This window comes from Capra hircus, chromosome 5 (assembly GCF_001704415.2).
Source record: "Capra hircus breed San Clemente chromosome 5, ASM170441v1, whole genome shotgun sequence".
In the NCBI taxonomy this organism is placed as follows: Eukaryota; Metazoa; Chordata; class Mammalia; order Artiodactyla; family Bovidae; genus Capra; species Capra hircus.
This window is the reverse complement of record NC_030812.1, coordinates 73,192,099-73,219,302: the sequence shown is the minus strand read 5'-3', so window position 1 is coordinate 73,219,302 and position 27,204 is coordinate 73,192,099. Positions and strand designations below refer to the sequence as shown.

The window sequence follows — 27,204 nt, the reverse complement described above, 5'->3', positions numbered from 1 at the left end:
AGAATTAGTATAATGGGAAGTATTTAATTCTTAATTGAATTTAATAAGAAGAGGAGTCTTGCATTCTATGGCTATTTTCCCTTCTGTTTATTCACGTGAGCATTTATAAAGTTTTGAGAAATAAAACAAGAAAAATACCTGACACCCCAAGACTGGCTTGTCGTCACAGCAGGGTGCTGCTCTACTCCTGTTGAATGTAAAGGCTCTCAAAGAACTCCAGCCTCACACAGGGTCACCCTGAGAGCAGGAGCAAAGGAGACAGCAGAGACCCATCACTGTGCCCCACCAACACCACACCTCCTCCCTTGGCTGAAAAGCAACACAGCTCCTTCTTTACCAATCACACGTTTACCCTCACTCTGGTCTCCATACACGGAGCTACTGAAACTCTCATTGACTCCCGCCGCGCCCCCACTGCAGCCATTCTCTGCAGCACTCAACCTAGAGTGGCCCTGTTTCCTTAGAGCCTCCCACAAATCGCCTCACCTGAGCCCCATCCTAGAATCTTCCTTTCTACAGCTTCCTTGTGATGCCCAGGGTTCTCCCTCAGGAAGAGTAACCTAACCCTCGGCTTGTTTGCTAGGAAATGTGTCTGGTGGCAGAGACTGGAGGCACTGACATGTGGGTGGAAGAGAATTCATACAGGCAGGCCCTGAAGCACGTGGGAGAGGAGAGTTGGCTGGTCCCCTGCCTCCTTCTCTGCCTGGAAGCTTTATGAGCCCGGGAGCCAGGTGGCCAACTGAAATCATGAAACACGAGGACTGAGTGCCAAGGCAGAGAGAGGAGGAGGGTATCAGCAGAAGAGACTGCACTTGGATCCTGCCAAACACTTGTAAATGTGGCTGCACCCTTGACCTCATCCTTCCGTCCTTCCCTCCCATTCTTGTCCTGGTCCTGACCCTTGTTGGGGCCTCAGCTGCCTGTGGATGCTGGACAGTGCTTCTGCTGCTGGATTACTATCTGGAGTGTCCTCCTCTGTTAGCCTCTGATTGATCGCTTCCTGGAAAGGCTGTTGGTAGGGGGAAGAGAGGAGCCTGGAGAAACTTTTCCCCGCCCAACTGTATGGCCAGATGCGAAGCCTCACTAGAGAAGAGTGTGCTCCTTTCTGACTGCAGTAGGTGCCTGTTAAACATGCCCTGCTTTAAGGAGAAGAAAGAGACAGGTAGGTAGGTAGGGAGAGCAAGAGAGGAGAAGCAAAGGAGGGAGGGGGAAGGCAGGATGTAGAAGAAAATTAGGAAGAAGAAACAAAAAAATTATAATCAATCCTGAATCCCGAAGTGACCTAAATGTAAACCTGAAAGGAAAAAAAAAAAAAAAAAGCTAGCTACAAACGTACTGGACAAAATGAAAACATACTGGAAAAATACTGCTGAGTTGAGGAAACTTTTCCCACCAGGACACAAATCCCGGAAACCACTGAACCTCTTAAAAACTGAAAATTGCAAAGGACACCATAAACCAGATCAGAATACAAGAGACCTGGAGATAGTGTTTGCAATATTTACAGTAGATACGGGTGAACATCCTCAACACACATAGGAGCTACAAACTCCTATGTGTGTTGAGGAGGCTACAAACCCACACGGGAGGACTGAAATCAGCTTTTAAAAACAAGAAATCAGAACAAACAATTCCCTGGGAGGTGACTTGCCCAGGGTCACATAGCTCTCTGTGGGCAGAGTGGAGGCCAAGTCCAGACCTTAAGATATGAGTATATAGGTGGGGAATGTGATTTTATTATATATTTTTTAAACTGATCAAATTGTACATTTTATTCTTTTTTTTAGTTTTTTTCTTTATTTTTTGTTTCAGCTGGGCCTCCTGGCATGTGGGATCTCAGTTCCCTGACCAGGGATGAAACCCACAATATCCTCAGTGGAAGTGTAGAGTCTTAACCATGGGACTTCCAGGAAAGTCCTAGGAATGCGAATTTTAAAATCCCAAAGTTTCTAGGTTTGGTCTCTGCCTGCCTAAACACAAAGATCTAAGGTCATGCCCCTCCTGTTATATTGACATGCCTACAGTTTGGCTTTTTTTTAATCTTAATATTGCAAAACCAAGATCATAACACAGACAGTGCAGAAAGCCCTTCTTACTTCCTCCATCCGGGCCGGCCTCCCCTGCGCAGGACCACTCATCTCCCACAGTCCTGAACTGAGGCCCCAGAGAGCACAGGAAGACAAAGCCCTGGGTCTCCCCACTTGGTCACCTGTCCTTCCCCTCTCAGGTCCCAGTGTCCCCTCAGAGCCTGGCACTGAACAGGCCCTGAGAGACAGGGTGGTGATAAACCTGGATTCCTTGTATCTCAGAAAGAACCCTTTCCCCATCAGCCTCAGCACAGCACCCAGGGGCAACCTCAAGATGGCCAACGCACAGGAGAAAGGGTCTGACCTCCTCCATCCCCTCTGCCTCCTACAAATTGCCGAACAGACTGTGTACCCTCAACACACATACCCAGATAAGCTGCAATGATCTCATTACAAGATGTTTCACTTAAAGGATTTTCAAAGACCCTTTTCCACATAAGGCCCCTTTTCTTTCTGGGGACACCACTAACATCTCATGGTTGCTCAAGCGAGCTGCAAGCTTCTAGACAGAACGCTTGCCAGGCTTCCAGCAGCTGACCCGTCCAGCCTCCAAGCAGGTGCACATTCAGGCCCTCGGCAGGGAGCAGCAGGAGGTGATGGGAGAGGTGGGGGGAGCCAGTGCTGGAGTCTGGAGTGCTGCCTCCTGTCAGCAGGCCCCACTTCAGTAGGAGTCCTGGGGGGCCTTCCCTGCCTCTCCCAGCTGGTGGTGGCTGCAGCGTTCCCTGACTTGTGGTTGCATCCCTGCATCCTGCTTCTGTCTTTTCATTGCCTTCTCCCCCTACTCTCTGTTGTCTCTGTGTGTATCTTACGGGGATGCTAGTTGATTTAGGATCCATCCAGATAAGCTGCAATGATCTCATTACAAGATGTTTCACTTAAAGGATTTTCAAAGACCCTTTTCCACATAAGGTCCCATACACAGTTGCAAAGATTACGTCATGGACATACTTTTCAGGGGGCCACCAATTAACCCACTATAGGACCCACAAATATCAGTTCTCCCCCTTAAGGTCCTGTGGATTGGCTGTTCACCTTGTGCAGGAGCAGTGCTGGAGGGTGCCCATGTCTGCCCACCAAGGGGGAGGGAGCAGTCCCCAGGGCTGCCTGACCGCCCACCACACATGAGCATGAAAGCCAAGGGCCACTGATTGCAGACTCCCTTTTGGAAGAGAGGGGTCCTTGCTCCCTCTCCGGCCATCCACATGTGTCTTTGGAGCCTAAAGCATGCTAATACCCCTCCTTGTCCAGCCTCTCTCGTTCCCCATGCTCATCCCTCCTCGCTGCTGGCCCCTGAGGTGGACCGTCCACCCTGGTCCCAGCAAGTGCTCACCTCTTCACTTGCCTCCACTGAGCTGTTGACTTTCCCACTGGTCTCTGACTGCTGGCATTAGACACCTCCTCATTCTTAATTCCACCCTGATGCTTATTCTTCCAAGTAATTCCAAATCTTACTTTCAGATTGTGGTTGTGAATACAAAATCCAGAAATGTCTATGATCATTTTCTGGCTGTGGTCCCCTTGGGGCGATGGTGAGGTGCTCAGAGGGGCTCCACTGAGATTAAAGAATTGTAAGAGATTGGGAGAGGTCACATCTGACGCTGCGTCACAGCGTCTCCCCTGTATATGGCGACAATGGGCGTTTAGAGACAGAGGACGAGGTGGCGGCAGGCCACTGAGCTTTACTATCTGACTGCTGGGCAAATAAAAAAATTTTGTTTCCCAGAAGGTTTTTAAAATATTAAATAGAGATTAATCTAGAGAGATCAGCAAAAAAGGTGACACTTATTCTGTGCTTTTTGAATAATTTTTGAACAGTGACCAGGTAATATCTTGTAGTTTTTTTCCCACAAAAATGCCATGCTTTTTCTTCATTGGTGGTTGTAGAAGAGTCTAATAATTGTCCCCAAATTTTCATCCTTCCCCCCTTTTTAAAAAAATAAAAAAGCTTAAAACTTTTTCTTAATGTAGTAAAATATACATAACATAAAATTGGCCATTTTAACCATTTTTAGTGTCCTTATTTTTTACAGAGAAGACACTGAATTTTAGGTGGGTTCGTGGCAGCCCAGACTCTCCTGTAGCTCCATGTAACCTCACTGCTAAATTCTGACTAATCAAAGGCGAGGGGAATGATGTGTGGATCTTCTAGGACACATTGATGAAGGAAAATTCCTGTGCTCCGTGTCCCCTTTTGTCCTTCCTTTGGGCTGGAATGTGTGATGAGAACCAGCTTCCATGTACAACCCCCTGGGAATGATGGCAGAGCAATAACAGTCAACCTACCTTCCACCTACCTCCCAAATACCTAGCAACTTGGATTTTCATATTTGAAATGAAAAAAATCTACATTGTTTGTTGATAATACCAATATATTTTGTGAGCCCTTCGTCACAGCAGCTCAGCATCCCCATCCCAACCAATACAAGACCTTGCCTAGGCTTCATCCCTCCTCTAGGCTTAGAGTCTTCTCATCCTTTCAGAACTCTGTCTCTCTGTTCAGACCCTGTGAATTGACCATTGCTTGGATCATCAGTGGCTGTGACATTGACTTCTCCCAGGTCCCATGTCTGAGCCCTCCCATCTCCTGGAGATTCCAACACTGTGGCCTGTGAATCAGTGACCTCTTCAGTCTTCCAAGACTCAGTTTCCAGACTGGCCCAGCCTAGCCACAATATCAAACAAGATTAAGAACCAGTCCCTACAAACTCCCATCCCTCAGCCTTCCCAAGGCAAGGTGGCAGGAGGAACTAGGATTAACTTGTAATAAGTATGGGCATGCTTTCTGGGGTGATGGAAAGGTTCTGGAATTATGTAGTGGTGATATTTATACACATAGTGAATATACTAAAAACTACTTTTCAATTGTGATTGTATGTTATGGGACTTATATCTCAATTTTTTTTAATGTTACATTTTAGAAAGCTGTGGAGATGATAGGGGAAGAGATTCAGAAGAGCACATCCTGAGAAGGGACAGGGAGTGAGAGGGTAACAGCCAGGAAGGCTAGGGGTCTCCAAATGGAGGAAATAGGCTGCAAGTGTCAGACGTTCTTTAAACTACAAGGGTCAGATTTTTTCCCTTCTCTGCACAAATTTAAAAGGAGGTTTCTTTTAAAATTCTGTGTTGCCATGACGATGCCTGGTTCTACCTGAACTTAACTTTTCTCAAACCTTGAACTAACCAGTGCATTTTTCTCATGGAAATGTTTCTCTTAAACTATGTTAATGAACTATGTATTTACCCTAGATTCTGTCTTTCTTCAAATCGGCTCCAGTTCTGGTTTGCCTAAGACTCAGAAATGACATTACAAACCAGTATGTTTTACTCATGCAAATGTTCTCTTAAGCTATGTTAATGAGACTATGTCTTTGCTTGGAAAACTGCCTTTCTTCAAGATTCATGTTAATTGTTTTATGGTCCAGGAAAACTCACCTTGTACCAATGTTATCTCAAAATGCGTGTTGTAGGTGAGGGGTCTGGTGCCAGTCTCTGAGTTTTGAGACATTTCCTTTCTCTAATTAGCAGCCTGCTAGTAGGTATATAACTTTCTACTAAAGACTAGCAGGAGGGTACTACTTCTGCCCCCTTCTGATGTCTATGTTGGAAGCTTTCTCTATCTCTTTTATACTTTAATTAATCTTTATTACACAAAAGCTCTGAGTGATCAAGCCTTGCCACTGGCCTCAGCTTGAATTCCTCTCCTCTGGAGGCCAAGAATCCCAGTGTCTTTCATGGCTCAGCAACAACCTTTCAGGAGGGTCAGATGGAGAGAGGACAGGGTAGAGAGGAGGAAGCCATGACCAAATCTCTTCCTGCAGAAAGCAAAGTGACAAGTGACAGGGGTCATGCTTGGAGCAGCTGGTTCCTGAAGGTGAAGCACATTCAGGGACTCTCGAGGGGATCCCGGCAGAGTGGATGAGTTGGGAGAGGCCTCCAAGATCCTTTCTTATGGGTCTAGGATCACCTACCCACAAAAAGCAATGAACTACTGATACTCGCAGCCAGTTGGATGGGTCACAAGGACAGTTTTGTTGAGTGAATGTTTTAAAAGGTCAGTCTTAAAGTGTTACACACTGCCTAAGTCCACTTATAAAGTATTCTTAAAATGCCAAAATTTTAGGGATGGAGAACAGACCAGTGGTTTTGCCAAGAGTTAGGGAAGACCCAGGAAGGGTGACCTGAAAGGCCCAGCACAGAGAGTTTCTAGTGACAGAACACTCTGTATGTCAATTGTCATGTTGGTTAAATGGGGAATCTGCACATATGATAAGATGCCCCAAAACATAACAACAAGAGCATGCAGCAATTGGTGAAATTCAAGGAGGTCTGTAGTCTAGTTAGTTGTATTCTGATAGTGACTGTAGCTACATAAGTTATCACCACTGTAGGAAAAGTGGGTGCAAGACACACGGGACCTCTCTGTAGTATTTTTGCAACTGTGTGGTTTTGTCTATGAGTCTATACTTACTGTTTGTTTGGTTTTTTTTTTAAGTCTCTGATTCAAGAGCTGAATTTTGGAGGCAAGGATCAGTGGGTAAAAGAAAAGGAGGTGAGGCCAGCTTTGTGACCTTGGGAAATGAATGAATCCTCTACGTTTGCTTTCTCAACCATGCACAGGAATGACGAGAATGGCAGACAACTTGCTGGGGCTTTGAAAGAGGAAAGGAGGTGATGTCGACATGGTGAGCCCAGAAAACAGCTGTTCCTGTTGACTGAGCACCAACTGTTCGCCAAGCCCAGTCCCTGCCTTCTCTCACTCATCCTATCAGTGACTCTGCAGGCTACTCACTCTTTCCATGAGCAAGGACACCAAGTCACAGCATAAAGGTAGAGGAGATGAATTCCAGGAGGGCTGCATGATGGCAAATCCTCTCGTCACTCACAGAAGACAGGGAGACATGCACACAGCAGAAAGGGGCTCAGAGACCCTGTGATGGAAGAGTTCAGGCAGCTTTCTCCCTGAGGTGGAGTGTTGCAGGAGTGAGTTAGCACTTGGCACCAGTCACAGTGAGGCCCTGTGGGGCCAGCCAGACTCCCTATGCCCACTTGGGATTAGGGTCTCTGGACTCACTTCATAGACCAAGCAGTATTTGATGTTTATGACTCATCTCAAGCTAATAGGGATCATTTATGGAAGAAAATTACATTTTTAGACTACTGGAGGGTTTAAGGATTTCTTCTCCTCTAAGGAAATGACATAGTCCAGAAAATAGACCCAACAAGAGGCAGAAAGACCAGCCCAATTTCCCCATTTGGAGGGCAAGTCTGAACCTTAGTTTTCCTGGGTGATACGGGAATAATAACTATTTTCATCACAAGGTTGTGGTAGCTTCCACAATGATGTGTGTGAAAGTGTTTTGCAGACTAGAAAGGGTTCAGGTGCTGCTATGTTTTTCCACAAAGTTTCAGCTTTTTAACAATTTTTAATTAATTTAAAAAGTCATCAGACTTACCATTTTAGCCATTTCTTAAGTGTTCAATTCAGTGGTATTAAGGACACCTACATAGCTGTACAACTAGCATCACCATCCACAGAATGTTTTACATCAAAAATGAAACTCTGTCCCAATTATATACTAATACCTCATCCTCTCTACCCTCCATCCCTGGCAAGTACCACTCTACCCCTGGTCTTCGTGAACTTGCTCCTCTCAGGACCTCATGTGAGTGGAAACATATAGTATTTGTCCCTTGTAATGAGATTTTTTTTCTTTCTTGTTTACTTCCTGTGGCAAAATATATACCACGTAAAATTTACGACTTAACCATTTTCAAGTGTACAGGTGAGTGGTATCAAATACATTCAAACGTTGTGCAGCCATCACCACCATCCATCTCCATATTCTTTCATCCTAAAAACCTGAAACTTCATTAGACCATAACGCCCCACTCCCCCCTCCCACTACCCCTGGCAACCATCCTACTTTCTGTCTGTATCAATCTGACTACACTGCCTACCTAATTAAAACAGAAAATACAGTAAGTCATTTGTGACTGGTTTATTTCACTGAGCATAATGTCTTCAAGGCACATCCAGGCTAGAGCATGTGTCAGAATTTTCTTTTTTTTTTTTTTTTTAAATTTTATTTTTACTTTATTTTACTTTACAATACTGTATTGGTTTTGCCATACATCGACATGAATCCATCACGGGTGTATACAAGCTCCCAATCCTGAATCCCCCTCCCACCTCCCACCCCATATCATCTCTCTGGATCATTCCCATGCACCAGCCCCAAGCATCCTGTATCCTGTATCAAACATAGACTGGCACTTCATTTCTTACATGATAGTATACATGTTTCAGTGCCATTCTCCCAAATCATCCCACCCTCTCCCTCTCCCTCAGAGTCCAAAAGTCCACTCTACACATCTGTGTCTTTTTTGCTGCCTCGCAAACAGGGTCATCATTACCATCTTTCTAAATTCCATATATATGTGTCAGTATACTGTATTGGTGTTTTTCTTTCTGGCTTACTTCACTCTGTATAATCGGCTCCAGTTTCATCCACCTCATTAGAACTGATTCAAATGTATTCTTTTTAACGGCTGAGTAATACTCCATTGTGTATATGTACCACAGCTTTCTTATCCATTCATCTGCTGATGGACATCTAGGTTGTTTCCATGTCCTGGCTATTATTAACAGTGCTGCGATGAACATTGGGGTACATGTGTCTCTTTCAATTCTGGTTTCCTTGGTGTGTATGCCCAGCAGTGGGATTGCTGGGTCATAAGGCAGCTCTATTCGCAATTTTTTAAGGAATCTCCACACTGTTTTCCATAGTGGCTGTACTAGTTTGCATTCCCACCAACAGTGTAAGAGGGTTCCCTTTTCTCCACATCCTCTCCAGCATTTATTGCTTGTAAACTTTTGGATTGCAGCCATTCTGACTGGTGTGAAATGGTACCTCATTGTGGTCTTGATTTGCATTTCTCTGATAATGAGTGATGTTGAGCATCTTTTCATGTGTTTGTTAGCCATCCATATGTCTTCTTTGGAGAAATGCCTATTTAGTTCTTTGGCCCATTTTTTGATTGGGTCGTTTATTTTTCTGGACTTGAGCTGCATAAGTTGCTTGTATATTTTTGAGATTAGCTGTTTGTCAGTTGCTTCATCTGCTATTGTTTTCTCCCATTCAGAAGGCTGTCTTTTCACCTTACTTATAGTTTCCTTTGTTGTGCAGAAGCTTTTAATTTTAATTAGATCCCATTTGTTTATTTTTGTTTTTATTTCCAATATTCTGGGAGGTGGATCATAGAGGATCCTGCTATGATTTATGTCAGAGAGTGTTTTGCCTATGTTCTCTTCTAGGAGTTTTATAGTTTTTGGTCTTACCTTTAGATCTTTAATCCATTTTGAGTTTATTTTTGTGTGTGGTGTTAGAAAGTGATCTAGTTTCATTCTTTTACAAGTGGTTGACCAGTTTTCCCAGCACCACTTGTTAAAGAGATTGTCTTTACTCCATTGTATATTCTTGCCTCATTTGTCAAAGATAAGGTGTCCATAGGTGTGTGGATTTATCTCTGGGCTTTCTATTTTGTTCCATTGATCTATATTTCTGTCTCTGTGCCAGTACCATACTGTCTTAATGACTGTGGCTTTCTAGTAGAGCCTGAAGTCAGGCAAGTTAATCAATGAATATAGTAAAGTTGCAGGATATAAAGTCAACACTCAGAAATCTCTTGCATTCCTATATGCTAATAATGAGAAAGTAGAAAAAGAAATTAAGGAAACAATTCCATTCACCATTGCAACAAAAAGAATAAAATACTTAGGAATATACCTACCTAAAGAAACTAAAGACCTATATATCGAAAACTATAAAACACTCATGAAAGAAATCAAAGAGGACACTAATAGATGGAGAAATATACCATGTTCATGGATTGGAAGAATCAATATAGTGCAAATGAGTATACTACCCAAAGCAATCTACAGATTCAATGCAATCCCTATCAAGCTACCAGCAGTATTTTTCACAGAACTAGAACAAATAATTTCAAGATTTGTATGGAAATACAAAAAAACCTCAAGTAGCCAAAGCAATCTTGAGAAAGAAGAATGGAACTGGAGGAATCAACTTGCCTGACTTCAGGCTCTACTACAAAGCCACAGTCTTCCTTTTAAAATAAAAGAAAAAAATCTTCCTTTTTAAAGTGAATGATATTCCACTTTACATATAAACCACATTATTCTTATATTATTTTTCTTGCTTCCACATCCTTGCTATGGTGACAAAGGCAGCCTGGCAGCGAGTGGCCAAGACCAGTTCCCCTGAGGTCATCTGTGCTGTCAGCATGACCTCAGGTAACAGATGACCTCAGGTATCCCCTCTGCTTGGATGACTCTAAAGCCTCTGTAGTCACATGCTCAACCTGAAGCTTCCTACCCACTCCCACTGATCCTATAAAAGGGGACAATGACAGGCAAGCGGGTCTCTGTAGCCATCCTGAGGGACTTCTCCTGGGATGCTGGGGTCAAGTGGAGCCCAAGTTTATAGTCACTGACTCTTTAGGGTCTCCAAATGGGTGGTCTCAGCTCATGTCCCTGGATTGAGGTCTTGCTGAATCCTCACTTTGATTTGAGTCTGCAGCTCCCATGGTTGCTCTCCCATGAGCTTGTGTTATTGAGTCCACGAATGTCCAGCATCCATTCTGCCTTCTCACAGAGGAATTTCATGACAACTGGACACAGCATGTGGATTAGCTGAGGTCTGCATCTGGCAGTGCTTTTATGGAAAGTAAAACTTCCCTAGACAGGGAAGTAAAAAAGATAAACTCTAGCTAGTGGAAGAGAGAAGAATCAGTAGGAGAGAGTTTACTGGAAAGAGAAAAGGATGAAAAACAAAAAGCAACTTTAAACAAAGAGTGGACTTTACAGTAGGCAAATGACAACCTTGGTTTGAATCTTGGCTCTTCCACTGAGTTGCAGGAAGAAAGCTCCCGCCTCACCTCTCCCCTTGGCTGCCTTATCAGCAAAATCAAATCAGATTCCTGGCCTAATTTCCAGAGTGATTGTAAGACCGAAATGTAGTGAGTGGTCCTTGTGGGATAACACCCATCACTCCTCTGTCTCTCCCTCAAAAGCTGACAGGAGGTGACCATGATGACCGGGGCATTTAGGATGAAACAGCCCTGATGGAAGAGTGGGCGGGCCTCCATGGAAGGTCCAGGCTCTCTGCTGCCCCTTCTGCTTGGGCACCAGCAGTCCACCAGGACTTATGGTGGCACCACTTAGGTCCACCAGGAGTCTAGCTGCACGACTCTTAGGCTGTGAGACCTTTCCTTGTTTCTTTATCTGAAAAATGGAGCTGATGCTTCCTAGAGCTGATGTGATTAAAACAAGAATGGTGTGGGCAGAGCCTGCACACAGTCTGTACACTCTCAGCCTTCCATACACTTTGGCTTTTTGATCAGGAACCAAACAGGAAATAACACTGGTTTTCTGTTGTAACTTTTCTGAGTTGCAAGGTCACTAACCTTCTTGTAAAAGTCCTCCATTTGGAGAGAAATAGATCTATGGTCAAGTAGAAATAAGCCAGGGTAGAAAAGAGTAGCGTGTTCTCAGCCCTTCCCACAAACTTAGCATCCATCCAAATGGCCTTGACCACCAAGGCTGGGCCTCCTCAGGCAAGTTGCTGGACCTGAAGGCACTGGTGTCATCCTTGTCAGCAGGGCTCAGTCTGAGCGAATTGATCGAAAGAGTGGGGGCAGGCATGAAGAGAGTGGCTGAGGGGTGGCCTTGGGCCCCTGTCCCAGGTACCAAAGGAGCAGAGCAGGTACATGGGACTCTGCAGGGGAGGTCCTGGAGGGCTTCTCAGAGGAGGTGATGCCAGACTTTGGCTTTACAGGGTGAGGATGATTTCTCCACGTTCAATGCAGCTGGTGTCCCGGCAGAAGGACCTGCATGAACAAACACTAGAAGCCACGTGGATGTGACCCTTGGCAGCAGCAATATGACCAGGATGTGGTGAGGAGCTGGTGTGTTCTGGAACATGCCATGTGCTGGTGGCATGAGAGTGAATAAAGCAAGCAGACTGGTGAGTGGGTGGGCGGGGAGGGCTGAGTGGGTGGAAAGACGGCCATGGGGTGGGGGAGTAGTTGGCCAAGGGACTCTCAGTGTGTTGGTGGCAGGTCTCCTTCAAGGAGCCGAGGCAGGGTGGGCTGCATCAGAAGGACATGGGAGGTCGGGGCTGGGGTGGTTTCTCTATGGGGGCAGCAGGAGGGTGGAAATAGGTCTGGGAGGGGCCTGATGGGTAGAGTGTTGGTAACTTGAGCCACTCACAAGTGAGGGTTTACTTCCCTTTTGATTCTCCGAATATATCTGGGACCAGAAGGTGTGCGTGGTTTATTGCAGGGACACACAGAAGGCAGCTGCATCTGCAGAGCTGAGAACAGCTGGATCTTGTTCACACTTAGCCAGAGGAAGCCTCCTGGGTAAGCAGGGGGTGGGTAGGACCCCGCCCATCTCCCCATCCTCAGGACCACTATCTGAGAAAAGGGTGATCTTCATTACAGAAGAAGGGAAATGAAAGCTCAGGGAGGTGAGGCCATGGCCCGAGGCACAGGTGAAGCAGGGGCAGAGCCTGGATGTGGAGGCAGGTGTGTCTATGTTCCTACAGAAACTTTCCTAAACCAAGATGATATAGAGCATAGACAATGTAGGTCTCATATTGCAGTTTACTGGCAGAGGGTGATCTCTGGAAAGTGCAGGATGCCCACAGATGGAAACACTCAGAACTGTGATGACACTGTCTATCAGAAAGAACTTTTATCAAGACAGACAAGGAAAACAAATCTAAGTACTCCACCGCAGGTGTGGTGCTGTGTTTTCACAAAGCTGGTTGCTTCATGTCCCAGTAACGGGTCCCACACCTCATATTCTAGCCAGGCTGTGCCCGGGAGGGTGGAGGGAGCCCCGGAGGCCATGGAGCTGGAGGAGCAGCAGAGAAGAGACAGGGCCCCTGCCCAGTGCTGGAAGCTGCAGAAACTCCACACAAACAGACCTGCAACCAGGAAAGTGCAAGATTCCAGGGGAGACTGGACAGGAACTGGGGGAGACAGCAGGGAGAGGAGGGGAAACTCTAATTACAGGTAACATTTCACCTGGTGAGGCAGGTGGGGAAAGGCCTTGCAGGGAGAGGGGCAGCCTGAGCGAAGGCCTGGACGCTGGGAGAAATCAGAGTCCAGGCAGCTGGGCGTCCTCCAGGCCCCTCGACCAGGCCCCATGGAGTCAGGAGGGTGCAGAAGACAGGAGTAGGAGCATCGGGAGGGCCTGGCGATGGGCTAAGGACTTTGAATTTGACACTGCCTTTACCCCTCCCATCCCTGCCCATAGAGTATGAGCTGTACCATGTGGAGGGAGATGTTTGGTAGAATCTCTGTCTGCCCATGGGAAGATAAGGGCTCTGTATCTGGCCAAGCAGTTGGGTGGGGACAGGCTTCCCCACAGTACTCCCTTTTCCCAGAAACAGCCTTTCCAGGAAGTGATCTGGAGGCTAACAGAGGAAGGCACTCACAATAGAAATCCAGCAGAAGGGAGCACCATCCAACATCCACACCCAGCTGAGGCCCAAGACAAGGGTCAGGACCAGTTCACGAAAGGGAGGGAAGGACAGAAGGATAAGTCAAGGGTCATGATACATTTACAGTTCTTTGGCATCATCCAGGAGCTGGCCCTTCTGCTGGAGCCTGCCTCTTCTTTCTGGCTTGAATTTTCCTTCTCTTGTTTCATGATTTCAATTGGCTGCCCCGGCTCCTGGGGTCCTGCAGCTTTGAGGCAGAGAAGGAGGCAGGGGAGCAGCCAGTTCTCTTCTCCCACCTGCTTGGAGGAAGGCCTACCTCTGTGAATACTCTCCCATCCACAAGGGCAGTGCCTCTAGCCTCTGCCACCAGGCACACAAGCTAGTGGCACAGGGTGATGGTTACTCTTCCTGAGGGACAATCCCGGGCGTCACAGAGAGGAGATGATAGAAAGATTCTAGGATGGGGCTTAGGGGAGCAGATGTGGGGGAGGCTCTAACGATATGGGGCAACTCTAGGCTGGGTGCTGCCGAGAACTGGGGTCAGTTCTACCAGTGTGTCTCAGCAACCCCATCTGTGGAATTGGGGACCAGAGTGAGGATAAAGGTGCAATTGGTAAAGAAGGAGCAGTCCTGCTTTTCAGCCCAGGGAGGGGGTGTTTTCTTGGTGGGGGCACAGTGATGGGTGTTTGCTGTCTCCTTCACTCCTGCTCTCAGGGTGACCCTGTGTGAAGCTGGAGTTCTGTGAGAGCCTTTACATCCAAGAGGAAAAGAACATCACCCTGTTGTGATACCAGGCCAGCTTTGGGATGTCAGGGCTTCTTTAATAAACATCCGTGTAAATAAATAGAAGGGAATATCCCCACAGACTTCAAGACTGCTCTTCTTATTAAATTTATTTCATAACAAAATATTTCCTATTATACTCATGCTTCTTTACACCATGAAAAGAAAAGAAAGAAAGATACCAGCTCAGTCCTGTCCAACTCTTTGTAGCCCCATGAACTGTAGCCCACCAGGCTCCTCTCCATGGGATTTCCTAGGCAAGAATACTGGAGTGGGTTGCCATTTCCTTCTCCAGGGGATCTTCCCGACTTGGGAACTGAACCCACGTCTCTTGCATTTTTCATCTCCTGCATTACCACGAGTGCAGTTTTTAAACTTTATGTCTCCCTTTTTGGCCACACTTTATCCAAAGTCCTCTCATTTGATTATTATTATGAACTCATGGCCTTTCACAGACTCAACAAGGCCCGATGAAATATATTTATGGTAACATTACCTTTTATTATTATTATTATTTTTTTTTTACTGTTATATGTGGGCCCCGCTTCTGACCACTTCTCTGAACATCTTCTAGAGCATCCTTGCCTCTACAGGAGCAGAGAAGCCAGCCTGTGGGATTCACCTCCCCTGCAAGGGGTCTTCCTTCTTTTGAGTGGATGGAAGCCCATGGGTGCCCATGTGGGTGGGCAAGATGCTGCTGGACAATATCTGTTTAAGGTCACAGTTCACTCTCATTATTCTGGTTTAACCCTGTTTTCATGCCTAATTTTCTAGAGAACTTGGTTTCATCAACACGAACATGCCTCTTACGCTGACAGTTGTCACAGCAAGAGTCACACTTATTTCTTGTTTGCATTTAATTCAACTGCTTCCCTCATCTTTGAGGTGGTGGTGCTAGAAACCACCCCATTCTTGTGGGTTCCTGACTGCTATAAAGTGACTTCTGCTGTCTTAGGGCTTCCCTGGTGGCTCAGACAGGGAAGCGTCTGCATGCAATGTGGGAGTCCTGGGTTCTATCCCTGGGTCGGGAAGGTTCCCTGGAGAAGGAAATGGCAACCCAGTCCAGTACTCAAGGGGCGCGGTGTTGGTCACTTTTTTTAGGCTCACTTGTTCAGTCGTGCTTTGGGTAGGGAGGAACACTGCAAACAAATATCACTGGCGTGTGCTCACAGTGATTCAGCCACGCTGGGTTTGCCCCCGCTCATGGCGTGTGTGCTTTCTGACCAGTCTACACTGCTCAGACTCTAGGTTGCTCTGCCGGGAACTGTCTGATGCGGGCCCTGGTTTGCATGCACTTCCCAGGTCTAAGCCACTCAGCTCTAGGTTCCTGGGTACTCCACAAAGGTGCAGACTTGGTTGGGACTGCGTTTTGCGCCTGTCCCAGGTCCAAGCAGCTCAGGTGACCGGGTGCTTGGTGTGCGGAGTCACCCCCAGTTGAAGGCTGTGACTTATCCCCTCCCCTGTCCCAACCACTCGGTTTTCTGGGTGTACAACTGGCGCACATTCTCAGGTGTGCTGTGTGTCTCTTCTGGGGAGCTGATCTCTGGTTGCAACCCTCCCAGTGGATGTTGATCGTCCAGAATCCCAAGAAGTCTTGGTTAGCGATGAAGCCTGCTTTCAGTTTGATAGAGGATGCCGTCTCTGGGGCTGCGATCCAGGCAAGAGTACTGGAGTGGGGTGCCATTGCCTTCTCCGTAGCAGCAGCAGCTGTCTCTGGGGCTGCGATTGCCCCCTTCCAGCTCTGGCTGCCCTCACCTGCCTGTCTCCAGTGGGGGATGGGCCCGTCCGCAGCCAGCTAGCTCTGCTTAGTCCTTTGTTCTGTGAGTGTGCCTGGAGGTGTCTTAGGTTAGGGCTTTTCTCAGATAGTTATCCCACAGTCTGGGTTGCAATCTCAAGCTAGTTCCCTCAGATTGCCCTCAGCGCATTCAGGCCCTAAGCAATGCAGCCCACTCCTCCCTGTCCCTCCCCCGCTTGCTAGTGGGGGATGCGAGCCTCCGGGCTGCTGCTCTGCTGGGAGTTACTGTTAGACACCTAATCTGTGGCTTTTCATTATTTATTTATTTATTTTTCCTCCCAGTTATTTTGCCCTCTGAGATTCCAAGGCTCACCACAGACCCACCAGAGAGAGTGTTTCCTGGTGTTTGGAAACTTCTCTCTCTCTTTTTTTTTAAAGACTCCCTTGCCAGGACGTATTTCCTTCCCTACCTCTTTTGTCTCTCTTTTTATCTTTTTATATTTTGTCCTACCTCCTTTCGAAGACAATGGGCTGCCTTTCTGGGTGCCTGATGTCCTCTGCCGGCATTCAGAAGTTGTTCTGTGGAATTTGCTCGGTGTTAAAATGTTCTTTCGATGAATTTGTCAGGGAGAAAGTGGTCTCCCCGTCCTATTCCTACGCCATCTTAGGACCGGCCCTGGGCTAGGGACTTTCTTAAAGCCCTTTTCCCTTCCCAGGGAGGGTGACTGCAGGCACACAGGGAGATGTTGGGGAGAATCTGTTTGCCCACGAGGAGCGGGGTATGCATGCCTGGCCAAGCAGCTGGGCAGGGACAGGCTTCTCCAGGGTCCACCCCTCTCCCACCAAAAGCCTTTCCAGAAAGGGACCAATCAGAGGCTAACAGAGGAGGAAGCCCTAGTGAGGAATCCAGCAGAGGAAGCACCATCAGCATCCATACCCAGCTGAGGCCCCACACAAGGGTAAGGGCCAGGCCAAGAATGGGAGGGAAGGGCGGAAGGATGAGTCCAGTGTTCAACGCATTTACAATTGTTTGTCATCACCCTGGAGCCGGCCCTTCTGCCTGAGCCCTCCTCTTCTTTCTCACTTGGCTCTGTTCTCATGTTTCATGATTTCAATAGGCTGACCTGGCTCCTGGGGTCCTGCAGCTTTGGGGCAGAGAAGGGGCAGGGGGCCACCAGCTCTCCTCTTCCATCTACCTGGAGGAGGGCCTGCCTTTGTGACTTCTCTCCCATCCACATGACGGTGCCTCCAGCCTTCGCCACCAGGCACACTCCCTAAAAACAAGCTGATGGTTACTCTTCCTGAGGGAGAGCTGAGAACATCGCAGAGGAAGGTGCAGGAAGAAAGATTCTAGGCTTGGAGCTTAGGTGAGGGTACGCGGGGGAAGCTCTAAGGCAATGGGGCTGCTCTAGATGCGGTGCTGCAGGGAATGGGAGGCAGCACTACCACCGGGCTCTCGGTAACTCATCTATGGAGAGGGGCGAGCAGAGCGAGGATGAAGCTGTGTTGGTAAAGAAGGAGCAGGCCTGCTTTTCAGCCAGGAGAGGGGCGTGGTGTTGGTGGGGGCGCAGTGACGGGTGTTTGCTGTCTCCTTCGCTTCTGCTCTCAGGGTGACCCTGTGTGAGTCTGGAGTTCTGTGAGAGCCTTTACATCCAAAGGGAGAAGAGCAGCACCCTGTTTTGACACCAGGCCAGCCTCCGGATGTCAGGGCTCCTTGCTTTCTCAATCCTTTATAAACATTCGTGTAAGTAAACAGAAAAGAATATACCCAGAGACTTCAAGACTCCTCTTATTTTTAAATTCAAGTCACAACAAAACACTTCCCATTATATTCACTCTTCTTTGCACCATACAAACAAAAGAAAGACACCAGCTCAGATGTGTCCCACTCTTTGCAGCTTCATGGACTGGGGCCCTCCCAGATCCTCAGTCCATGGGACTTCCCAGGCAAGAATACTGGAGTGGGCAACCATTTCTTTCTCCAGGGGATGCTCCCTGCCCAGGCATCGATCCTATATCGCTTTCGTCTTGTGTCTCCTGCATAACCACTCGCATTCTTTTTAACCTTTATGTCTCTCTTTTTGGCCACACTTTTCTGAAGTCCTCTCATTTGAATAATATACACACGAAGATGTGAAATATGATATAAAAAATAGTGAATAGATATTTACACAGGAAGATATGAAATATGGTATCAAAAAAAATGTTGTGGAAGGGAGTAAAAATTTTCTTGGAATGTGTAAATGACTGCCAATTTAGAAAAAGTAGATAAGTTTAGGTCAACATATATGAACCCCAATGGTAACCACAAATCAAAAACCCACAGTAGATACAGATAACCTGGAGAGAAGGGAAAACAGACATACCACTAATGAAGACCATCAAACTAGAAGGGAAGAAATTGAAACAAGAAGAAAACACAGAAGAACTGGAAAACATTTAATAAACTGGCAATAAGTACATGACGTGAGTCTGAGTGAACTCCGGGAGTTGGTGATGGACAGGGAGGCCTGGCTTGCTGTGATTCATGGGGTCGCAAAGAGTCGGACATGACTGACCGACTGAACTGACTGACTGATGAACTCATGGCCTTTCACAGACTCTGCCTGTCTCAATGAAACTTTCATAGCAATCATTATCTTTTATTGTTATTATTATACGTGGGTGCTCCTTTATGACCACTTCTCTGATCACCTTCAAGAGCATCCTTGCCTTTGCAGGAGCAGAGATGCAGTCTCTGGAATTCACCTCCCCTGCAAGGGGTCTTCCTTCCTTTGAGTGGACGGAAGCCCATGGATGCCCATGTGGGTGGGCAAATGCTGCTGGACAGCATCTGTTTAAGGTCACAGTTCACGCTCATCATTCTGGTTTCACCCTGTTTTCACGCCTGCTTTTCTAGAGAACTAGGCTTCATCTACACGAACATGTTCCTACACTAACATTGTCACAGCATGAGTCACACACTTCTGGTTGGCATTTAATTCAGCCGCTTCCATCATCTTTAAGGTGGTGGCCCCAGAAACCACCCCATTCTTGTGGGCTACTGACTGCTATAACGTGACTTCTGTTGTCTTAGAGTTAAAAAATCCAGTCCTAAAAATGCATATGGTTAGAACAGATCAATTTGTACAGAGGGTTCTGCTCATTTGCTTTCTGCTCATTCCTTTCCAAGGAAAAGCTTCTTCTTTAGATAGTTCATCAATGTCTTTAAATGATATCACTACATTGGGAGCTGCTGTAGTGTGAGAATGTGTGTGCAGGAGACAGGAAGCCGGACTTGGAGTCTGGCTCTAGCACTAGCTGTGTGCTTTGAGTAAATTGCTTCGCCTCTCTGAGTTTCAGTTTCCTTTCTAATAGGATCATTGTGAGAACTAAAAGGAAGTGAATTCATAGCAAGTAATTGGGAAGGTGCCTGGTGCAAAGTGGGAAGTCATCAACCACAATAGCTAGGAAGTGGTAAGTTGCTTTTTCTTGACTTAAATTTGATAGTATTTGTTTGCTTCTTATTAGGAAAAATAAGGATTTCATTTATTTATATACTTTCTATTATACCTTTCCCCTTCTTCTCCTTATATCATTATTCTAATTGTATACCTCTGTTAGGAAGCTTTGTACTTGTAAGCACTTTATTTGCATCTTGGTTTCTTATGCTCTCGACTGCACCTCCTATTTCTTGACTCCCAGCTTTGTAAGCTGAGATGTTAGTCTTCCTCCTCCCTTCAGTGCTCGGCTCCCAAGCTCTAGAAGTGTATTTTGATTTTTAAGTTAACAAGTACACTTACTTCACATATTTAAATACTCTGTTTCATTTTAAAAGATAGGGATATTTTATAATGACTATAAATGAAATAAAACTAAGATTTCTGAATCACTAATAAACCAGTGAGTTAATACACTTGGAGTTATATCATATTATATATATTAATATTACTTCAGTTTTAAAAAAGTCTCCAAAAGACTTGGACATAGATATATTTACTTTAGATTGTTTTTTTTTTTAAGTCAAACAAAAGTGTTTACATTTTTTGTGATTTTTTAATTCATTTTTTAAGAGCTAATTTGTACCATATAGCTGTACATGCTTCTCAGCAGTTCACTTCAGTTCAGTTCAGTCTCTCAGTCATGTCCAACTCTTTGCAACCCCATGAACTGCAGCATGCCACGACTCCCTGTCCATCACCAACTCCCGGAGCCTACACAAACTCAAGTCTATTGAGTCAGTCACGCCATCCAACCATCTCATCCTCTGTCATTCCCTTCTCCTCCTGAGCTTTGGTTTTTCCTAATGTTTCTAATTGGCTTCATTTTCACCCCTTGCACTGTTTATCTTCAACATTTCCTCCATTTCTTTCCAACTGTGCCTCATGTGATACCGAGTCCCTGTTCCACAGACTCTGCACTTCTTATCCCATTCTGGACTGGTTTCTCTCTAGGTCTGCTGCGTGCCCAGCTGGGATCCTTGGATTCCCTTCCCACGGGGTTGATGTTCCTGACTCCTGGATCCCACGTCTATCTCTCTCATGGGTATCCTTTACCTTCCTCCATAATTAAACAAACACATAATCTATTTTTTTGCCCTGCATCTCATTCTCAAGTAACTTTCTGAAAAGCCTGGTGAACAGTGAAGGCTGCTGTGAATATGGGATGGGGTGTGGGGGTGGTGGGCTTGTCCCCTGCTCTCCTCTCAGCCTCCCTCTCATCTTGCTCCCTCTCCGGGGCTCTGCCCAGCAGACCGTTCTTCTCTCCTGTGAACACGCTCCCTGTTTCTCTCCCTCTGCTGTGCTCCTCTTCACCCAGTTATCACTTCTCCACCCAGTGAGTCTTCAAATATTCGTGAAAGACTCCGGTCTCCTACTGCTCCCATGCTTGCTTTTATTAGCAGCAGAGGGAGGAGAGGCAGGCTATGGGTTCTTGAGCCAGTGAGTGGGGTGGAACCAGTGTACCAAGGGCAAGACTTCTGACCTTAGGTAAGTCAGGTAACATCTATGTGTCAGCTTCCTTATTTGTAAATGAGGATACAATGGTACAGACCTCAGAAGCTAATGGAATAACATATGAGGGACCATTGGTAAAGTTTCAGAGCCGATACCAATGCAGAGCAAGGATCACAAACACCAGTTGCTCTTCTCAGTGAAAGTGGAAGTTGCTCAGTCATGTCTGACTCTTTGTGATCCCTTGGATTACATAGTCCATGGAATTCTCCAGGCCAGAATATTGGAAGGGTAGCCGTTCCCCTCTCCAGGGGATCTTCCCAACGCAGGGATCGAACCCACTGGATTCTTGGTGGGTTGGTGGATTCTTTACCAACTGAGCCACAAGGGAAGCCCACGTGAAGCTGTTTCCACTAGATTTTGCACCGGGGACCTTTTGCGTGTTAGGTGAATGTGATAACCACCACACTACAGAAACCAGCACTCTTATCAGCAGATGGTATTATACCCATATATACCTTCACCATCATTTCAGTCAGGTCTCAGGAGGAGTAGCTGACAGACGCTCTTTTGCGTTCTTAAAAATAGTAGCTCAACATCATCAACACTTGCTTTCCTTCCTCCTCTCCCATGGCAAGATAATCACATTCAGAACCAAAATAAATGATTTAATTATAAATATCTGATTTTTTTTTTAAAGAAAGACCACTGAGAATGGGTTTATCTGAAAGGATGGACACCCTCATATATTATAAGTGTGAACATTTGCTACAGTTTGTTTGCATAGCATGGTGGCTCTAGGTATGGAAAATTTTTAGGTGTTGATGCCATCTGATCTTAATTCTACTTCTAGATATAGCTTAAGGATACAGTCTCAGATGTAGGTGAAGTTTTATACAAGCAGAATATTCTTTGCATTATTATTTACATAAGGATTAGAAACTACACCAAGCCCAGTATTCAGGAGGGGAAAGCAAGGAGGACAGAACAGCTGCAGGGGGTCTCAGCCACTCAGAGCAGGGATACAGGAATTGGGGCAGGGCTGGTGGGACTCCAGGCCCTTGTGGGAAAAAAGGCTCTTCCATAAGCAAGGAGGACCTGGGCTATGGGAGCTGTATCAGCAAGAACTTTATCCCGGAGAGATTGATAGGGAACAAGACATCATTTTGGAATGAAGAGTCATTTACGAATTAACATATATCCACAAATAAATATTTTGTATATTATAGGGAGTAGAGCATAGTCATCACACACATGTGATTTGGATCAGAAAGACCCAGGTTCTAGTCCAGACTCTGGCACCAGCGTGACAATTTGTCTCAGCTAAGTCTGAGTGAGTTTCAGGCACCTGCATGTCAAGGACACTGGATCAACGTTATCATTAATATTAGTTATTACCAATTCAAAAACACAGGTGTCCCAACCTCCCTTCACTCCAGAGTATCACCTCCTATCTGTTCTAGTCTCTGGTGTTATTGTTCCTATAACTTCGCAGATGGCTGTCTCCTGTCTGATACCTTCTCCTTGTGCCCCAACAGGAGAGCAGGACTCTGACTTGGCTTGGAAGGAGCTGTAGGAGGTGAATGACTTTTCTTAACTAACAACCAGCAGAGCCCAGGAGACAGAGAGCCGCACTGGGCTGGTTCCTGGAGGCAGTGGTGGCCGCCCCGGGGGAACCCACCAGAGAACTTGTCCCTCGCTGCTCCCTGCAGCCGCTGCTCCCTCACAGAGGAGCTCACAGTCTCTTTTCTCTCCCCAGGGGTGAGGTCACACCTCCTTCAGCCTGCTGCAGACAAGGAGCTGAAGGGAGATCGCTGAGAGCCCCTGCTGCTCAGAAAATATTGGACATTACTCAGGTAGTCAGCTGCCTGTTCTCTGGAAGGTTCCTATGTGTGACCCAGAAGTGAGGGTGGTATTTCCAGGCTGAATTAAACTACAGAGGAATCAAGAGCCATGAAGAGGATGGATAGGCATCCTTGAGCTTCCAAGGGAGACCGGGAGATTCCCTCACCCTGGGGTCTGCCCGCAGCCTCCTTCCCGGCCCTCTCCTCAGGGAGCCACGACCAGGGCGCTGACCTCCCGCCTCTCCCACCCCCAGCAAGTGACTCAGGATGGAGGCCGGGAGAGCGCACGCGGAGCACGGACCACAGATGGGCGTCCCCAAGGCCAGGCAGGCCTGGAGAGGAGGTCCTCCAGCATCACAGGAGCGTCTCCTGCTCTCTCCCTTGGCCCAAGCCTCCTCCCGCTCCCAGATGCTGGGCATCACTACAGAAGCTGTTTCCTCTGGCTCTTCCTGGCCATCAGCCCAGCCACTCTGCAAGGGTCAGTGGACCCTGCACTGAACCCCAATCTGGCCTTTGCCGCCTCCCACCTGGAGGGGAGGGGTGATGAGGATCACATCTGGCTCCACCCCTCCTCCACCTGGTTGATCCCCTTCCTGCCCATCCTAGAGTCTGTGGTCAGAAGCAGGAATCCTCTTACATGGTAGTTTTACTCAATGGCGAGTGGTCCTAAAGTCTTTTTTAAAATTAGGTAACATGAGTTTGTAATGTTTTCTAAGTTTCGTGTGCACCACATTATATTCCTACTTCTATATACGCTACTGCATGCTCACCACCAAAAATGAGTTGCAAAGAATCCCCATCGTGTGCTATAGAGTAGAATGAACAAATCACAGGAGTTTTAAATGTAAGGAGGATCCAAAGTCATGTCCAAGAAATGTCTGGATTCAACCTCAGAGCTTTCGGCTTTGTGGCCTTGGGCTGTCCATTGTCCTGTCTGAGTTTCACTTGCTTCTTCTGTGAAATAAGGATAATGCCTCTTTGTGTGGATTTACCAAGAAACACATTTGATATCAACTCCCAGCCCCCACACACATATATAGCCTGGCCACCAATATCTTACCTACAATTCTATAACCTCCAGATCTCTGAAATCACACAGCAATTTTGATAACTCATTGGGGGAGTAATCTTACCCTGTAGTGATCTGAGGCTCTTTGTAGTCATTACATTCTTTATCCCATTTAACGTGAGTATTCAATTGTTCCATTGTCCAAACAAGAAAGCATTCATTTATAGGGTGCTTCCAGTCTATTTTGGAAGTGGTAACTAACAAATCACACTTGTGTTTTCAGTTGCTCAGTCATGTCCAACTCTTTGCAACCGCATGAACTGCAGCCTGCCAGCCTCCTCTATCCATGGGGTTCTAAAAGAAGAATATTGGAGTGGCTTGCCATGCCCTCCTTCATGGGATCTTCCTGACTCAGGGATCAAACTTGCCTCTCTTACATCTCCCGCATTGGCGGGCAGGTTCTTTACCACTAGAACTCCCTGGGAACCCCACCTATGGCCTCAGTTTACCTGGGAGTCCTGCCTAGGACCTCATTTCACCTAACCTCCTTACAAGCCCTATCTTCAGTAAGGTCACCAGGGGGTTAACTCTTCAACACATTTTGGGGGAGGGGGGTGGGACAGTCCATCCATAATCCTAGGTGACTTCACCAAGAGCACCCCAGGTGGCTGCTGCTCAGCAAGATGAATTTTAAGTACTTTATACTCAATAACGTTTATGTCCCACCACAAATTCTTCTAATCTTACTCCCTTTTCTTTCATCTAGATATTGAGGTCTTTTTTGAAGAGGTCGTTGAATGTCTCTGGGACACACTGAGCAGAGACGAACTGCTACTCCTGCTGAATGAATTCCTGGAGAGAATTGAGGCTGAGGCCAGTTTGTCCAGGTAACCTGCACAGGTGCACCAGGAAGGTCACCCATGTCCCCCAGCACCAGGCTAGCTTCCTCCTGGCAGGAACGCCTCCTCCAGGCAGGACCCTATTGTTGGGGTCAGGGATGTTCCTTCTCAAGATCCCATCAGGAATGTTTCCTCCATGTCAATTGCTGACAGTGAATGATTGTGGGTTGAGAAGAGATGAAATCTGCAAGGAAGGGCAGGTTATGTGACCCTGGACAAGTTACTGAACTGCTCTCAGCTTTAGTTTCTTCATCTTTTCATTTTTATTGTGAGGACACTGAGATCATGCATGTAAAGTGCTTCCCATAATGACAGACACAGAGTAAGTACTCAATCGATAGTAACATTTTAAAAACTTGTTAGGAAGAGACAGGGGTCAAGGGTCTTCTTTCTGGTGAGGAGAACCAAGCAGACTTTCCCTTGGGACAAATTGGAGAATCCTGACACCACCATTTGTGTCCTGGGCCTGCCTACAGTCTTTCTATTCCCCATGTTAGGAAATGTACCAGCCCTGCAGGGTCCTGCTGGCCCATAAGGCAGAGAGGCTAGAGAGGAACTGGAGGAGCTGGTGGGATCCTGGATCTAGCCCTGCCCAACTCCTGGGCCTGTGGGCTTAAGACTTTGAATCTAAGATCTGTCCTGTGTCCAGTGGGAATAGCAATTCAGTCTGATGGATCGTGGTGATGGCCTCAGAGTGAACTGCAGGGTCAGAGATGGGAAATCGACTGCAATCATCTCATCCAAAGGACCAGGGCGGCCTGGACCAGGGTCAGGCCCAGGGGTCAGGGTGGAGCAGAGGGTCCAGGTTGGAGGACGAGCAGGCAGGCTTGGGCAGCAGGGCCAGGACTAGAGTGCAGAGAGTGGGCCCCGAGGACACGGACCTGAAGGGGCTGTGATGCTAGCAGAGGTTCCGGGAGTGGGAGGCGGGACATTTCTTTCTTCCCTGCGGGATCCCCTCACGCTGGACTAGAGGGCCTTGGGTGACTGTGTCCTCCACACCCTGCCTGGGACCTGGCTTCTCCCTCCATCTGGGACCCTCTTCTAGTCTATATGGAGCTGCCCCAACAGTGGGAAGGCCGTGTGGCTCAGTGAGCCCTCCAGGGTCACAGTGAGTGGCTGTGATTGTGTTTCATTTGAGGGATTCTGAGGACCTCACGAATCCGCAACAAAGAGGAAAACACTTCCTGCACCAGCCTTGCAAGTGCTGGTCTCTTCAGGCTCAGCAATTCAGATAGATGTTTCCTCAAGTCTCTTGAATCTTTAGAGGCTCCATAAAGTTGCACAGGGCCGTAGGGTACAGGTATGTTAAGCTGTCGCCAGGTAAGGTGTGAGTTAGGCTGGTGACCCCCGAGAGGTCAGGGATGCTGGGCACTGAAGGATGTCAGGATTCCAGCTACAGTTTATTGCAGACTGGAATTCAGGTTCCCTTCAGCTCCAGGACAGAGTCTGGGCAGGTTTCACACATGAAGCTTCCATTGTCCTCAGGACAAGTTACTGCCCTTGGGTTCAAGGTGTGGCAGGACACAGAGAGCACTGCCCCAGGGGTGCTCACCCTGTTTAAAAACAAATTGTGACTTTTAAAAAAATGTTCATTTTGCCTGAAATATAACATCAAATAAATTGGGGCGTTGTCACAAGATGAGATTTCTAGAAAGCTCTGGGTTTGTGTCGATGTATTTTGTTTATTTGTGCAGTGTCTGCAGTGCTCAATTTGTGTCTCTCTTCGTATTGTCACAGTCTTTCTTTTTTGTTAGTTGCCAGGAAGTTAATTCAGTGTTAAAGAATTTTAAATGCATGACAACAAAAACCCTTTTGTGATGTTGAATGAGAGTAGGACCAGGCTGCAATCTTTTATTTATTATCGTGATGCTTTATTTGTCTATTACTGTGATCTCTTCAAGAAAATTAGAGATACCAAGGCAACATTTCATGCAAAGATGGGCTCGATAAAGGACAGAAGTGGTATGGACCTAACAGAAGCAGAAGATATTAAGAAGAGATGGCAAGAATACACAGAAGAACTATACCAAAAGGATCTTCACAACCCGGATAATCATGATGGTGTGATCACTCATCTAGAGCCAGACATCCTGGAATGTGAAGTCAAGTGGGTCTTAGAAAGCATCACTATGAACAAAGCTAGTGGAGGTGATGGAATTCCAGTGGAGCTATTTCAAATCCTGAAAGATGATGCTGTGAAAGTGCTATACCCAATATGCCAGCAAATTGGGAAAACTCAGCAGTGGCCACAGGACTGGAAAGGGTCAGTTTTCATTCCAATCCCAATAAGGCAATGCCAAAGAATGCTCAAACTACCACACAATTGCACTCCTCTCACACGCTAGTAAAGGAATGCTCAAAATTCTCCAAGCCAATCTTCAACAATAC

General features: G+C 46.7%; 1 long non-coding RNA gene across 1 annotated transcript; it reads left to right on the top strand.

Moving 5' to 3' along the window:
- Positions 19,502 to 26,754, top strand: LOC102172252. The gene is made up of 4 exons (XR_001918091.1): positions 19,502 to 19,589; positions 22,824 to 22,920; positions 24,684 to 24,804; positions 26,718 to 26,754. It is a non-coding gene; the product is annotated as an uncharacterized LOC102172252 (long non-coding RNA).